At 43.7% G+C, this 14,023-nt stretch overlaps 1 protein-coding gene and 1 pseudogene across 1 annotated transcript in view; one reads left to right on the forward strand and one right to left on the reverse strand.

Annotated features, from left to right (window-relative positions):
• The window catches only part of LOC108128205 (EF-hand domain-containing family member C2-like), a 249,911-nt gene that overhangs the window by 149,623 nt on the left and 86,265 nt on the right, over positions 1-14,023 (forward strand). The gene's annotated exons all lie outside the window — the stretch shown is intronic.
• The window catches only part of LOC138927770 (uncharacterized), a 39,758-nt pseudogene that overhangs the window by 1,660 nt on the left and 24,075 nt on the right, over positions 1-14,023 (reverse strand).

The following is a 14,023-nucleotide window of genomic DNA, read 5'->3' on the forward strand; positions in this document are numbered from 1 at the left end:
CACGCCGAGTGTCTTGGCCGTGCTCTCTGCATCGATGTCGAGAAAGTCAGCACGAAGACGGTGGTCGATCGGAATGTCGGCCAGGATTGCCTTGTTATTCGACGTTCATTTCCTAAGTGGGAACCCTGGTGACTCTAGGGCCCCTTTCAGCTCCCGAATCAAAGCTTGGGCTTCAGTTTTGGAGTCTGCCCCGTCGAGAACGCCATCAACGTACATAAACTGCCGGATAATTTGGCTTGCCTGCTGATACTTCGACTCTTCGTCGTCAGCGAGCTGTCGCAGCACCCGGATCGCCAGGAACGGGGTACAATTGACACCGAAGGTGACCGTTTTCAACTCGTAGTCGCGGATATCCCCATCGGGATTGTGAAACAAAATACGTTGGAGCGGAGTATGCTTGGGGTCTACCCAAATTTGCCGATACATCTTCTCGATGTCGGCGTTGAAGACAAACCTAAAGTATCGCCACTTTAGGATTTGAATCGTCAGGTCGGATTGTAAAACCGGGCCCGCGTAAAGAATGTCGTTCAGACTGGTCCCGTTTGCGGACGGGCTCGAAGCATTGAAGACCACTCGCACCTTGGTGGTCGTGCTTTCGGGCTTGAAGACGGCATGATGTGGAAGATAGTAGGTAGCGGAATTGCTCGCGGAAAAGACCTCGGTCATGTGGTCTAAGTCGATGTACTCCTGAATTACCGAGTCATAGCGGGCCTCAAAAAATGGTCTCCTGACCGAGAAGCGACCCGCAGATGTTAGCCTTGCCGTTACCGAGGAGAATGGACGGAAGAATGTCAGCTCCTATTAACACATCGACTTGAGAGCTCTCAAAGAAGTTGGGGTCCTCCAGGGGAATGTTGAGACGATCTCACGGAATCGGATATGATGGCAGATTTCCTGCCAACTGCGGAAGAACGTAAGCCGCAGTCTCTAATTGTAGCCCGGGTCTAGACGGCGACCGAATGGAGAAATGGCACAATTTAGTAGACTGCGCGGAAATGGTCTGATTAAGGCCGGAAACTTGGGCTTGAATAGTCTTGAAGGGAAGCTTGACGAGGTTGAACAGTAATTCCGTTATGAAGGTCGCTTCGGACCCTGAGTCTATCAGTACTCGTGCCTGGAAGCTGCACCCCAAATGGCATACGTTGATAAGGGCCGTGCCCAATAGGACGGCTCCTGACCCGGAAGCGAAGCACACCTGCACATCCAACTGATCCTCTGAGCAATTTGTGCTTCTGGCAGTCTTTCGATCCCTTGCTGTCGTAGGCGGACTTGGCTCCAAGTTGGCTCCTATTGGGCACGGCCCTTATCAACGTATGCCATTTGGGGTGCAGCTTCCAGGCACGAGTACTGGCGAACGGATTGCCGCGGTGCAGGAGGGTGTGGTGTCGGCTGTGACATGTGAAGCAGGTATGGGCGTTATGCTTGAAAACAGTTCAAGCATAACTGCTTCCTTTTAATGTAGTCCGAGCGCCCATTTACGTCCATTTCCAAGAATTGCGGACATAAGCGAATGGAGTGGTTCTCCCTCGAACAAAGATCGCAACCCTTGGGGCCCGGAGCCACTCGAGTCTCGTATGAATGGAGCCTTCGAGCAGGGGCAGTAGAAGTTCCCGACCTTGACGGAAGTTGCCCGGGGCCACTAGGCCTGGCGTCGTCGATTGCTTCCAGAGTGCGATGGCGCTCTGTCAGGAAGTTGTCTAATTCCTTCCCTGTTGGAATTTCGGCCTTGTTATGAACGGATTGCTCCCACATGGAAAGTGTGACTTTGGGGAGCTTTGACGAAATCATAAACACCAGGAGGCAGTCCCAAGCCTCAACATTGATAACGGACATTGCTAGGGCTGTCATACAACTCTGAATGGTGGCTTGGAGCTCCTTCAGCGCGACCCCGGACTCTTGAGAAATAGCCTGGAGGTTGAAAAGGATTTTCAACTGACTATTGACCAGTAGCCGCCGGTTCTCAAAGCGGTCTGTGAGGCTTTGCAAACTGCGACAAACCCCTCATGGGTAAGCGGAGCCTTAGAGACAATGGCGTGGGCGTCTCCACTTGTCTTGGACAGTAAGTGGAAAAACCTCTCTACCGGGGTGAGTCGCGAGTTTTGGATGTAAATGGCCGTAAACAAGTCTCTGAAGGTGGGCCACCGAAGATAATCACCCGCGAAGACCTCGGTATCCACCGGAGGTAATCGGCATCCTGTAGGCGCGGGCGTGTGGACATTGACGGAAGCCTGAGTGGATTGGGAAGCAATTTTCTCCCGAAACTGTGCAAAACATCTCGAATAGACGGAGTAACAGTAGTTGTACTTCGATTCCAGCACGGTCGAGGTGGCCACATTGTCGTCTGACACGGCTAGTAAATCGGAGCAGCTCTCATAGCTTTTCTCCACCTTATCCCACAGTCCCCGAATTTGGTCCCGATGGACCTCGCAAATGTATTGGGAGCCTCCTTCCGTTTCTCTGGCGCCCGGAGTATTTATGTTAGCCTCAAATTGGCTAATTCGATCCGTTGTGGCGATGAACTTTTTCAGCGCCACGTCGACCGCACTTTGAGCCATTTTTGCAACGGAACGAGTCTGCCTCTGTGAAGGACCGGGGATTGTATTGACGGATTCGTCACTCTTTGCCCGTGGAATGGCACTGTACGCCTTAGGCTTTAAAAGAGGCGTCCGCGGAGAAGCGGATGGAGATCTGTCCAAACGGATGGTTGGGATCGGACGTGGCTTTTGGTCGTCTCCCGTGGGCATTCTCAGACACCAATTTGCTGGTCAGAACTTGTCGACTGACGCGCGCAATGGGTGCCTCGTGCGAAGCGGTAGCCCGTCACTAATGTGATGAGACCGGTGAGATCGCGGACGAATTGCGATTGCCAGGCCAAGTGGGAATTAGAAGCGCCGATGTCGAGAGGATCGTCGGATGCGGCACAATTCGGATGTGGGAGAAACTTCAGGAAGCCAAAAAAAACCAGATGGGCCAAGAGATTCTAGGCGGATGTTGCCAGATGTGGAGTAGAAGCAGCGTTAGGAAATGATGGAACGGAAAATGGACAAGGACCGGAAAATTCGTGATCGGATAAATAATTGATGACTGTCTATATATGTATGTATATTTCGACCAGTATGGCTCGTACGTAAATATTCAATTCCTAACTAATTTTCGAATTTGCGGAGCCGGAAAGGTGGACTCGACCTTGGCTTGGATTGAACACTGAGAAAAAAAATAAATAATTAATTTTTGCCTAATCGGCGGATTTAATTATTATGGAAACAGACGGGTGGAGTTGAAAATTTCAATTTTTAATCAATGGATGTTAAGTAACCCGAAGCTGGAACGAAGGAATTGAAACCGCGGCTAGGTTCAGAAAGAAGATCGACAATTAAATTATTTAATTATAATTTTTTTTTTCCGATAATTAAATTTTCGACTTCAATTATTGAGTGGCCGGAAAGGTTAGTTAAAAACCCTGGCCCTTTGCTCGGACGGAAAATACGAATTAAATAAATTTTTGTAGTTATAATTATAAATAAATATATTATAATTAATTGATTGTTTTTTTAAATTTGTTTGGTTATATATTTCCTGAAATTGGAGGCAGAAAATATTGAGAAATATATAGGCATACATGCAAGTAGGGCAAGGGCATGTGGGGCATATGATGGCACAGTGGAACTTCGATAAGTGGACTGTATAGGTTAAATTTTATCGGTTATATATTTCCTGAAATCGGAGGCAGAAAATATGTGAAGATATGTGGACATGCATGCAGGTACGGATATATGTAAGGGCATGTGGGCATATGTTGGCATAGTGGAGCGTCGATAATATGTAACTGCGGAAACGGAAAAGTTATGTGCTGTAAAAAATTGTGGATGAAAACCCAATATTACGACAGCGGTGGACTGTTCGGTGAACTTGGAGATTCCCGGAACCACTTCACACCGGCTGGCCAATATTAATTATGCCCTTTTTTTTCACCACACACGTTCACTGTTCACTTGCGGATCTCTTTTTTGTTTTGCGGATTAATTGCACCAAACACAATGTATGTGTGTATGCATGTACATATGCCTCGACCGTTGGCGAGCGAACGGATAACGGAAAGGCCAAAAACGGCGAGGAATATGGCGAGGCACACACAACGGAGATGGATGGAAAATTTTGTAGATTTTTTTTGTCTTAGAAAAGTCTCAAGCTGCCGTGGTGTCGGAAAACTCGGACTTGGAGTTGACACGGAGGGAAAAACAATCTTGCAGCAGTGTGAACGAAATTTAATGTTCGGACCACTGCTGAAGACCGGCAGAGAGACGGAGACGAAAAAATTTCGTACTTATCTCTTGGCGGAACAATGCCTGGACTGCTGGTGGACGATATCCTAGTATCCAAAATATCCTGAATATCCAGATGATCCGGCTCGAAGGACCAAAATGTGTAGGGGGGCGTTGGTTCCGCAAAAAGACTCCAGAATGGGGGTTGAAAATAACAAGTCGGGGGCGTCTTCAGTTCAAGTCAAAAACGCGTTCAGCTTTATTGGCTGCGTACATCGAATTGCCAACTTAAAAACTAGTACAAAAAGAGATCGACGACAACCAACTAGCGAGAAGAGAGGGTACAGAGGGGCGAGTGTGGATGCGCTCTTTAGCGCGGGTGCGCTCTTCAGCGCGGATGCGCTCTTCAGGTGAGCGGCACCACGGCCCCTCACCTAAACATATGGTAAACATGATCTGAGCCCAGACCTCGGAAATAAAAATTTTATCAAGTTTTTGAGGTTATGTCGTAACCCTGACATTTTGGAGTTTTTTAGACCTCTGATTCGGATTCAGCGACCCTGAAAACATATAATAAACATGGTCTGACTGGGGTTTTTTGGACCTCGGATTCGGATTCAGCGACCCCGAAAACATATAGTAAACATGGTCTGACCTCCAGACCCGAAAAAAAATTTTTTTTGTGTGGCTGTGGTATTATTGTCGCTTTGGAAGTATAGTATGAGATTTAAGTTTTATTTTAATATACCGATGGACTCCAGTTCGCTTTTCATACATTCAATGTCATTACTCATTCATTATACCCTTGCAGAGGGTCTTATAATTTTGGTCAAAAGTGTGCAACGCGTGAAGGATCTCCGTTCCTATAAAGTATATATATTCTTGATCAGGATCATCACCTACATGTCCGTCGGTCTGTCTGATTCTACGCAATTTGGTCTCTCAGATTTAAAGATACCGACTTCAAACTTTGGTAAAATAATACGACATGCCAAATTTTATAAGGATCGGCCGACTAGATACTATAGCTCCCAAATAACTTAAAGATCAGAAATGGTATTTGGTAAGAACATTTAATGTTTTCATATTTATTGTTCACTATATACATATATTTTAAACTAGAAAGATGATCAAGAGACGAATGCGGCAAAGACTCTGGAGTGGCGGCGGCCGAAGCTGTCAAAGTTCTTAGTCGAAAGAGAGTGTCTTTTGGGGATGTACTCCTGTAATATCGATACTCGCGTGAGTTATCGAGTTTGGTCATGATAACGAGAACTGAAAAGGGTTGCTACAGTACCCTTGTCCTAGAGTTCCAGTTGGCGCTGTCGTATGCTCCTGTGTTGGAGGCGTTTCGTCTTTGAAGATGTAAGCTGGTTTAAGTCGATCGATGGAAACCTTGTTGTCCTTTGTGTGGCCCTTGAGTGTAAATTATTTGTCGTGTTTTGTTACCACTTCGAAAGGACCCTCGTAGTTTCCACTCGGACGATGACGTGGGTACAATGGTTTAGATCAGGGTGCACAAATTCATGCGGTGTATAATGATGCACTGGCTTAGTGGTTGGCAGTTGAGACATGGTTTTTTGAAGAGCAAAAAATCCGCCTAGCACCCGTAGTGTGGTGCCATAAACCATTTTAGCTGGGCTCAGCCTGATGTCGCTTTTGATTGTTGTGCGTAGGCCTAGTAGAATTAGATCCAGGGAACGGCTCGAGTTGATTGGATCGATGAATTTTAAATTCCATACTAAGCGAACCAGCTCGATATCAGTGCGTTGGCTACAGATTGTGCTGTGATGCGGGCCATCTTGAGAAACGATCGATACACGTGAGGCAGTATCGGTATCCGTTCGATGGGCAGCGGGCCGACTATGTCGATATTTATGTGTTCGAAACGGGCATCGCTGGCGGTGTACTCTCCTAGTGGCGATTTGGTGTGACGTTAGATTTTGGCCTTCTGGCACGGGATGCAAGAGCGTACGATTTTAGCGACATCATTCGCCATGCGGGGCCAAACGTAGTGTTTGCCGCCCAACTTGTTCGTTGCCTTAACTCCTGGATGGCTTAGCGAATGTAGGGCTTCAACCACGGTTTGGCATCTGGGCACAAACGGACGTATATGGTTATTGGCGACGTGGCAGTACAATTGCTTGTTTGAGCCTGAAAGAGAAAATTTTGTTAGTGAGATGGTATTTTCGGCGTCAGAATTGAGTAGCGATTGAAGTTCCGCATCCTTTTCCTGTACCAGTTCCATTTCGTCGAAGTTTATGTGTTTGATGGCATCGATGCGTGAGAGAAGATCAGCCACATTGTTTTCTTCTCCAGAGATGTGCCGGATATCGGTGCTGAATTGGCTGATAAAATCCAGTTGCCGAGCGCGTCGAAATGATGCTTTCTCGCTGTTTTGACTGAAGGCGTACATAAGCGGCTTGTGTCGGTGAAAATTAAGAAACTTCTGCCCTCCAGTGCGTACTTGAAGTGCAAAATGGCCTGATAGATGGCAGTCAGTTCAGTAGGTGCTGTACTTCTTTTGCTTCGATGTGAATTTTCTCGAGAAGAAACCCAGTGGTTGTGTCTGCCCGTTGATTATCTGATGTACTACGGCAACCATAGCGTCGTCGGATGCATCGGTGGTTAGCGTTAATTGTGAGCTTGGTGCCATGTAGTTCAACAACGTAGCGTTTGCAAGCTCTTTCTTGCAGGCGGTGAATGCGTAGTCGGCTTTTCTTCTTTATTGCAGGCGGTGAGTGCATGGTCAGCTTTTCTTTTCGTTCTTTTTTATTGCCTTGGATCAGCGTCTGGAGTATGTGTTGGTTCTCAGCTGCTCGTGGGATAAACGGCCGATAAAAATTAATCATACCAGAATCTTTTTGAGGTCTTTAGCGATAAGCGGTTTTTTAAAGAGCCGAATGGCTTCCACTTTGGCTTCGGATGGTTTTAAGCCGTGCTGGCTGATGTCGTGTCCCAGGAATGTGAGTTGTGTTGGCACCGAATTGGCACTTTTCAAAGTTTACGGTAAGATGTTCCCTTCGAAGGCGGTCGAGGATCGTGCGGAGGTGCGTCTCGTCCTGCGCCTCGGATTCTGAAGCGATCAGAATGTCGTCAATGTATGCAAAAACAAAATCGAGGCCTTGTATGACGTCGTTTCTGTGATGTTGAAAAGTTTGCGCTGCGTTGCACAGACCGAACCTCATGAAGAAAAATTCAAATATCCCAAAAAGCGTGATAATTGCTATTTTGGGAATATTTTGTGGTTCGACAGGAATCTGGTGATATGCTTTTTGCAGGTCGACTTTCGAAAATATCTTCTTACCGTATAAGATGCTCGTTACATCCAGTATGTACGGACTAGGATACCGATCAGGTACTGTTACGTTGTTCTGTGCTCGGTAGTCGCCGCACGGTCTCCATTTGCTTTCTTCACCAGGTGCAATGGACTGGACCAGTTGCTATTCAAGGGACGGCTATTTAAGGAATTTTCCTTTCTCAATGAGGTAGAAGAACTCGGATTGTGCAGCTTTGAGTTTGTCGGGCGCTAGTCGTCGGGAGCGGGCGTGAGTAGGTTGGTCGAGATGAAGTGCGTTATTTCGGACGTTGCTGGCAGCCGGTTCGAGTTGATCGTTGCGAGATCGCGATATTTGTGAAGCAATGTAGCGTATTTGTAACTCATTTCGTAGGATAAAATCGCGATGATCTTAAATTGAGGCGCGTGACAGTTTTGATTCGAGCAGCGTTGCTCGATCGATGAGTTTGCGTCGTTTCTTAACGACAAGTAAGTCGAAATGTTGAAGAAAATTGGATCCGATGATAGCGCAGTTGACGTCAGCTTTCACGAAAGTCCACACGAAGTTTCGTTCCAATTCCAGTGACAATGCTATGCGTGTTTTTCCATAGTTTCGTATTTTCGTGCCATTGGCGGCGAAAAGAAGCTTTGGAGTCTTTGCGTTTTTGCAGGGTGGCATTACTGAAATGTCGGCGCCGGTGTCGATGAGAAACTGCGTTTTGGAGAAATTGTCGTTGATGGCAAGACGGGCAATTGTGTTGTGGTCTTCTTCTAATTTGTCCGCCGAATCTGAAGACTGATTTACATTTTTGGTTCGGATGAAAAAATACATGGTTGGCGACATTTCTTGGCGGCGTTGCCAAATTTTGCTGTGGTACCAACACATGTCTGCAGCTATGACGCTGTTGCGATCCGTTCGCAAACTGTTCTTGCGAGAACGGGTTTTGAACAGCGCGTTGATCTGTTGTTCGATGCGGTCTAGAGGATCGTCGAAAATGGCGCTGCTGGTTGGCGCTGACTTGGCGTCGACGGTGCGTACCTGATATAAATCACCGACTTTCATCACTTTGTCTGTCAACTTAGCTAAGTTTGCTAGGCTTGCAACATCGCTTGCACAACTTGTGTTGGTAAGCGCTGCAGCCACAGTGCTTTCAAGGAAGATTCGTGAATTTTGTTTGCGGCGAGTGCGTTAAACTCGTTGAGCAGTTGTGTGGGGCGCTTGTCACCAAGGTCGGTCTCCGATATTAACTTCTGGATTTTCTTTTGTTCGCTTTCGCAGAAGCGTTCCAGAATGCACGATTTCCAATTTTCGTACTTGCCTGTGCGTGGTTGCTTGACAATGGCGTCGGCGATTCGGGCCAACACCCTTGCTTTGATTGACGCTAGGATCGTGTTAAATTTAGTGTCGTCCGAGGTTATACCCACCAGAACGAATTGGGCTTCGATTTGCGATAGCCATAATTCTGGGTGTTCGGACCAAAACGGCGGTATTTTAACAGCTACGCGGTTGATAACTGCCTAAAAACTGCGAGTAACGGTATCGTGAAAAAACTCAGCGTCGTCTTGTGGGGCGTCGTTGTTTGCCATTGTAAGCACCAGTACTCGCGTGTCTGTATATAGTGATCACTACTAGGGTTCACTACTATCCAGGAAGGTTTTGGTGCAGTGAAGATTCTTAAAAACATTTGCATGATTTACAAATGTGACGAATTTTTGCCAACAAATTAATCGGTCACAATATTAACGCTGCAGACATTTAAAAAAAAATAGCAGACTACTTTAAGAATAAACAATGAAAATATAAACTAAAAATTGAAATATGTATTAATATTTTGTTAACAATAATTTAGACATTGAAATGAAAATATAATTTGGCTAAAAAAGATGCAAAATGTATATGTACTTTATTTGAGCTATAGGTAAACTTTTTTTTTGTTCAAAAATTAATATTAAGATAGCTGCATTTTGAAGATAGCTGCCTCGAAGTTGCGTGCAAAGTACTCGAGGCAGCTAAGCAAATTATACTGTATATACTTTATAGGGTCGGAGATGTCTCCTTCACTGCGTTGCACACTTTTGGACAAAATTATAATACCCTCTGCAAGGGTATAATAAAGTAAATCTAAAATTATATGCATATTCAAGTATCATCCCTTAAGAGCCTTAAGTAAAATATATGAAAGGGACCGATACTTAAGGGAAAGAGTTCAGAAATTAGTATCTACAACCCCTAGATACTAATGCATCGATGCATTTGAAATGCATTTGCATTTCGACCCTATAAAGTATATATATTCTTGATTAGGATCACCTCCTGAGTTGATATGAGCATGTCCGTCTGTCCGTCCGTCTGTCTGTTTCTACGAAAACACTAGTCTATCAGTTTTAAAGCTATCGACTTGAAACTTTGGACACACCTTATTTTCTTTGCACGCAGTATATAAGTCGGAACAGGGATCGGCCGACTATATCCTATAGCTGCCATATAACTGATTGATCGGAAATGGTATAACTTTGACGTTTTTAAAGTTAGAGAGTTCAAATGAGAGCATTTTTTGGCAAAACATTACGGCATGCCAAATTTCATAAGGATCGGCCGACTATATCCTATAGCTGTCATATAACTGAACGATCGGAAATGGTTTTTGGTAGATATACCAACTTTGGTATGTTTGAAGAAACAAATACAATTCAGCTATAAATATAATTCAACTTTTTCGACTTCAATAATATACAAATTTTCGACTTTAATAAATGTAAATCAATTTACAGGCTCGTTTGCGTCAAGCATTCTCGTATGCACTGATTGTGGAACGTATGACCGCACCCCGTAGTTGCTGTAACCTTCTTCGCTATTATGTGCCTCTAAAATACCCCACACTCCGTTATGTCTTCGTCTGCTGCTGCTGCCAGATTTGAGTTGCTGTGTCTATCTGATATTCTGTTCTTGAATACCTATCTTACTATTTCCTTTCAAATGGGTCTGTGCCTTGGACTGCGGTCTAAAGTATCTCCTACTGATGATTCCCTGAACCCTACATTAACAAAAATTATAAACATCAATGTTGACTTAGCGGCTTAAGTACTATTCGGAACTATTTGTTCCGGTACTATTCGGTCGAAGTATCTCCGAAAGATGTAACTCCCCAAATAAATGTCCCATACTCTCACTACTGGACTGCAAGAGATTATCGGGTATGAATTGTCGGTTCGTTCTGGTCGACCATTCCGTTTACCTAAAAATAAGGCTGCAATTCCAAGATACGCTTTCCTGAATCATCTCATCAATTCCACTATAAATTCTTCAGTTCATTTTCATTCACATGTTATGAAGGCCGTTTCAGTATCTGATGGTCACGTGGTCGTCCCGATCCGTACGTACCCTAATCGCGGTCGCAATTCCAATGCGCTAACTTTCAAATACTTTCTGTCAGGCTCTGAACGTGCTTCTGAATGCTATCTCAATCTTAATCCTTAAAACCTTTACAAAAATAGAGCAACTAAGCGAGTCCTGCCACTCACTTCCGGGGCCTAGTAACCTTGCTTCAACGTCCTCTTCGGGCGCGAAACCGAGTAACCGTTTCACAAATTTTATATTATTTATGTCCTTGGGCCCCACGTTGGGCGCCATAATATTATGTGTAGTGTACAGTTGTCGGTTTCTCGGTTCTTCCTTGTCTCCTAAATAACACCACTCTACTCTAATAATTATTTAAGTGCACTTCACTGTCCTTTAATGATCGGGCAAATAGTTGCAATGAGACCTGTTTAAAACGGACAGACGTCGTGTTGTATTTAGGGACAGAAAACTATCGTTTGATCAGGGTGGCTAAGGTGTCGTCCGCTCCCCTTTCTTTACCCTCCCTACCTTGATCGTCAACATGGATCTATTGGGTATTCCTTGTAAAAAATGTTCTCTACAGATTCAAACGACTTCGGAGGTGACTGAAAACCGCATCACAAAACCAACAGACCCAAATAATAACCGTATTCCATTATAATAAGTCCTATAATTATTATTAATCTCAAAATAAACTTCATTCGCATTTGCGCCATAGCAGAATACCGAAATTATAAATCAAAATTCAAAACAAAAAGTAAAAGTAAAGTAAAAATTGTATCAGCTTTATCTTACGTTATCTTAGCCTATCTGCCACACCGATAGTCATCTGCTCGCTTCTAAGCTCGTCGTAACGGTGGGAGTTCTTCCTTGTCTCCTAAATAATACAACACTACTCTAATAATTATTCAAGTGAACTTTACAGTTCGTTAATGATCGGGCAAATAGTTGAAATGGAACCTGTTGAAAACGGACAGACGTCGGGTTGTATTTAGGGACAGAGAAACTATCGTTTGAGGGGGGCTAAGGTGTCGTTCGCTTCCCTTTCTTTACCCTCCCTACCTTGATACCTCGATATAGATCTATTGGATATCACTTGTAAAAATGTTCTCTTCAGATTCAAACGACTTCAGAGGTAACTGAAAACCGCATTACAAAAGCAACGGACCTTTTTAATTATATAATAATAATTAAAAATAAACTTCATACGCATTTGCGCAATATCAGAATATTGATATTATAAATCAAAATTCAAAACAAAAAGTAAAATTTCAAAATTGTATCAGCTTTATCTTACGTTATCTTAGCCTATCTGTCACACCGGTAGTCACCGCATTCACTTATAAATATGTAGAGCTAAACATTTATGTTTGTTTTTACGGACTTTTGCTCGTTTCCGGCGATGCAGGTTCGTTGTGCCCATCGAAGATGCAGATTTCTGTAAAAAGGTCGCTTCTCGTTTTACAAGTGAAGGAATGAGGTGGCTGTGTTGTGCATGTGCAGTTACATTTAAGTACTAAATAAAAATTGAAATTAACCTAGATAAATGTCTCTTCAAAATTCTTAATTCTAGATTTCAATTAATCAAACGTATTAAACTTCTCTTATCTTAGGGGTAATTCGATTGGCCAGTGCTGGGATCAGTGCTGGATGTGAGCCATTGTGGGGAAATGTGGAATAGTGGTACGAGGTCGGAGCAAGAATAACACGGTGTGGTTTAGCAGTTTGGGTTACGCCGATACACACGAATGAGTCAGTTTAAGTTTAGGCTGCTTCGCTTAACGCCTATTGCGTCATCAGATTGGGGTTAGTTTGCACGTGTGCTCGGCTCCTTTTCCACGTGTTTTCTAACTCTCTATCCTTCTTCTATTCCACCTTACGCCGCTTCCTTCTACCGACCGGTTGCCTTTGTATTTTGCCAGTGACCTTTTGCCACACTGTTGCAAATATGGGCAAAGCGCGAACGCGCCACGCAACTTGCGCGTGGCTAACAGGCTGGTGGTGATCACTCGGCGGGTCCCCACTGTAACACAAATATGTCTCACCGAACTGTTCACTATCTATCCCTTATATTTACCTTTTAGCTATATGTTCACTACTTCTGGTCTTTGCTCAATAACTTTAGACCAATACGCCAACTACTTGGGCACGTGGTTGCTGTTTCTTTATGATTTTACACAGATTATTCCACAGCATTCGATGCGTCTGTTCTCTTTCGATCGCAAATTCAAATGGGCGACAAGTTTTAGGATAACATTCGCTGCTACGTGACCGTGAAAATCTCCAAAACTTCCAATAATGGAACTTTTCTTGATCTTCTCTATATCTGGCTCTCAGAGCTCTCACTTTAAGCGCGCCAGAAAGAGAGTGTTGGTATCGTACATATTTGAGTCGGACAAATACCTGCATAATCGATCCTCATATTAAAAAAAGTATATGACATGTTTATCCTGTAATCGGAAAGATTTCCCATTATTTGTTCTACAGTGTTTTTTCGATACCTTAAACATTTTACACATTCTCGCAGTTGCTTTTTAAATGAATTTTTTAACCCAAATACCCCATATTTAGCGTTGAACAATGTTTCTCATTGCAATGACTGTTGTTTTTTAATTATGATTATTTCAGCTTCTTTTAATTATTTTGCTGTTAAAAACTTTGGTATTCAAAAATCGTATTACGTAAGCTATAAATCGTGTTAGTTTATGCATGCAAGAGTACTTTTGCATCAGCAAATGTGCTGCGCATAATTCTAGTTTTCGAATAGTTTTTTATTTTTGATCGGATTCACCCTACTTTTGCTAGCGATTATGATCACTTTTGATCCCACCTTAGTATATACTACGGCCGCATAAGCCTTTTCCGAACGTCTGCAAAACCATGAAATTAAATACATTATTGAAAATTTAATTAATTTATGTAGGGACCCCTATTTTCCTCTAACCCTGATTTATATTTTTCCCATTCCTTACGATCTTAATTAATTAGCTCTTAATCCCAATTGATTCCTGCTGTCCACAATACTCACACCATCTTCTAAGCACCCGGTTATGTTCAAATGGTCCTGAACGATTCCGGCGACAACAATAAAAATTTAACTTGCTAAAAAGTAAGAAAGCTAGGGTCCCATTGTATCCCTAATAA

Source organism: Drosophila bipectinata, chromosome XR (assembly GCF_030179905.1).
Source record: "Drosophila bipectinata strain 14024-0381.07 chromosome XR, DbipHiC1v2, whole genome shotgun sequence".
In the NCBI taxonomy this organism is placed as follows: domain Eukaryota; kingdom Metazoa; phylum Arthropoda; class Insecta; order Diptera; family Drosophilidae; genus Drosophila; species Drosophila bipectinata.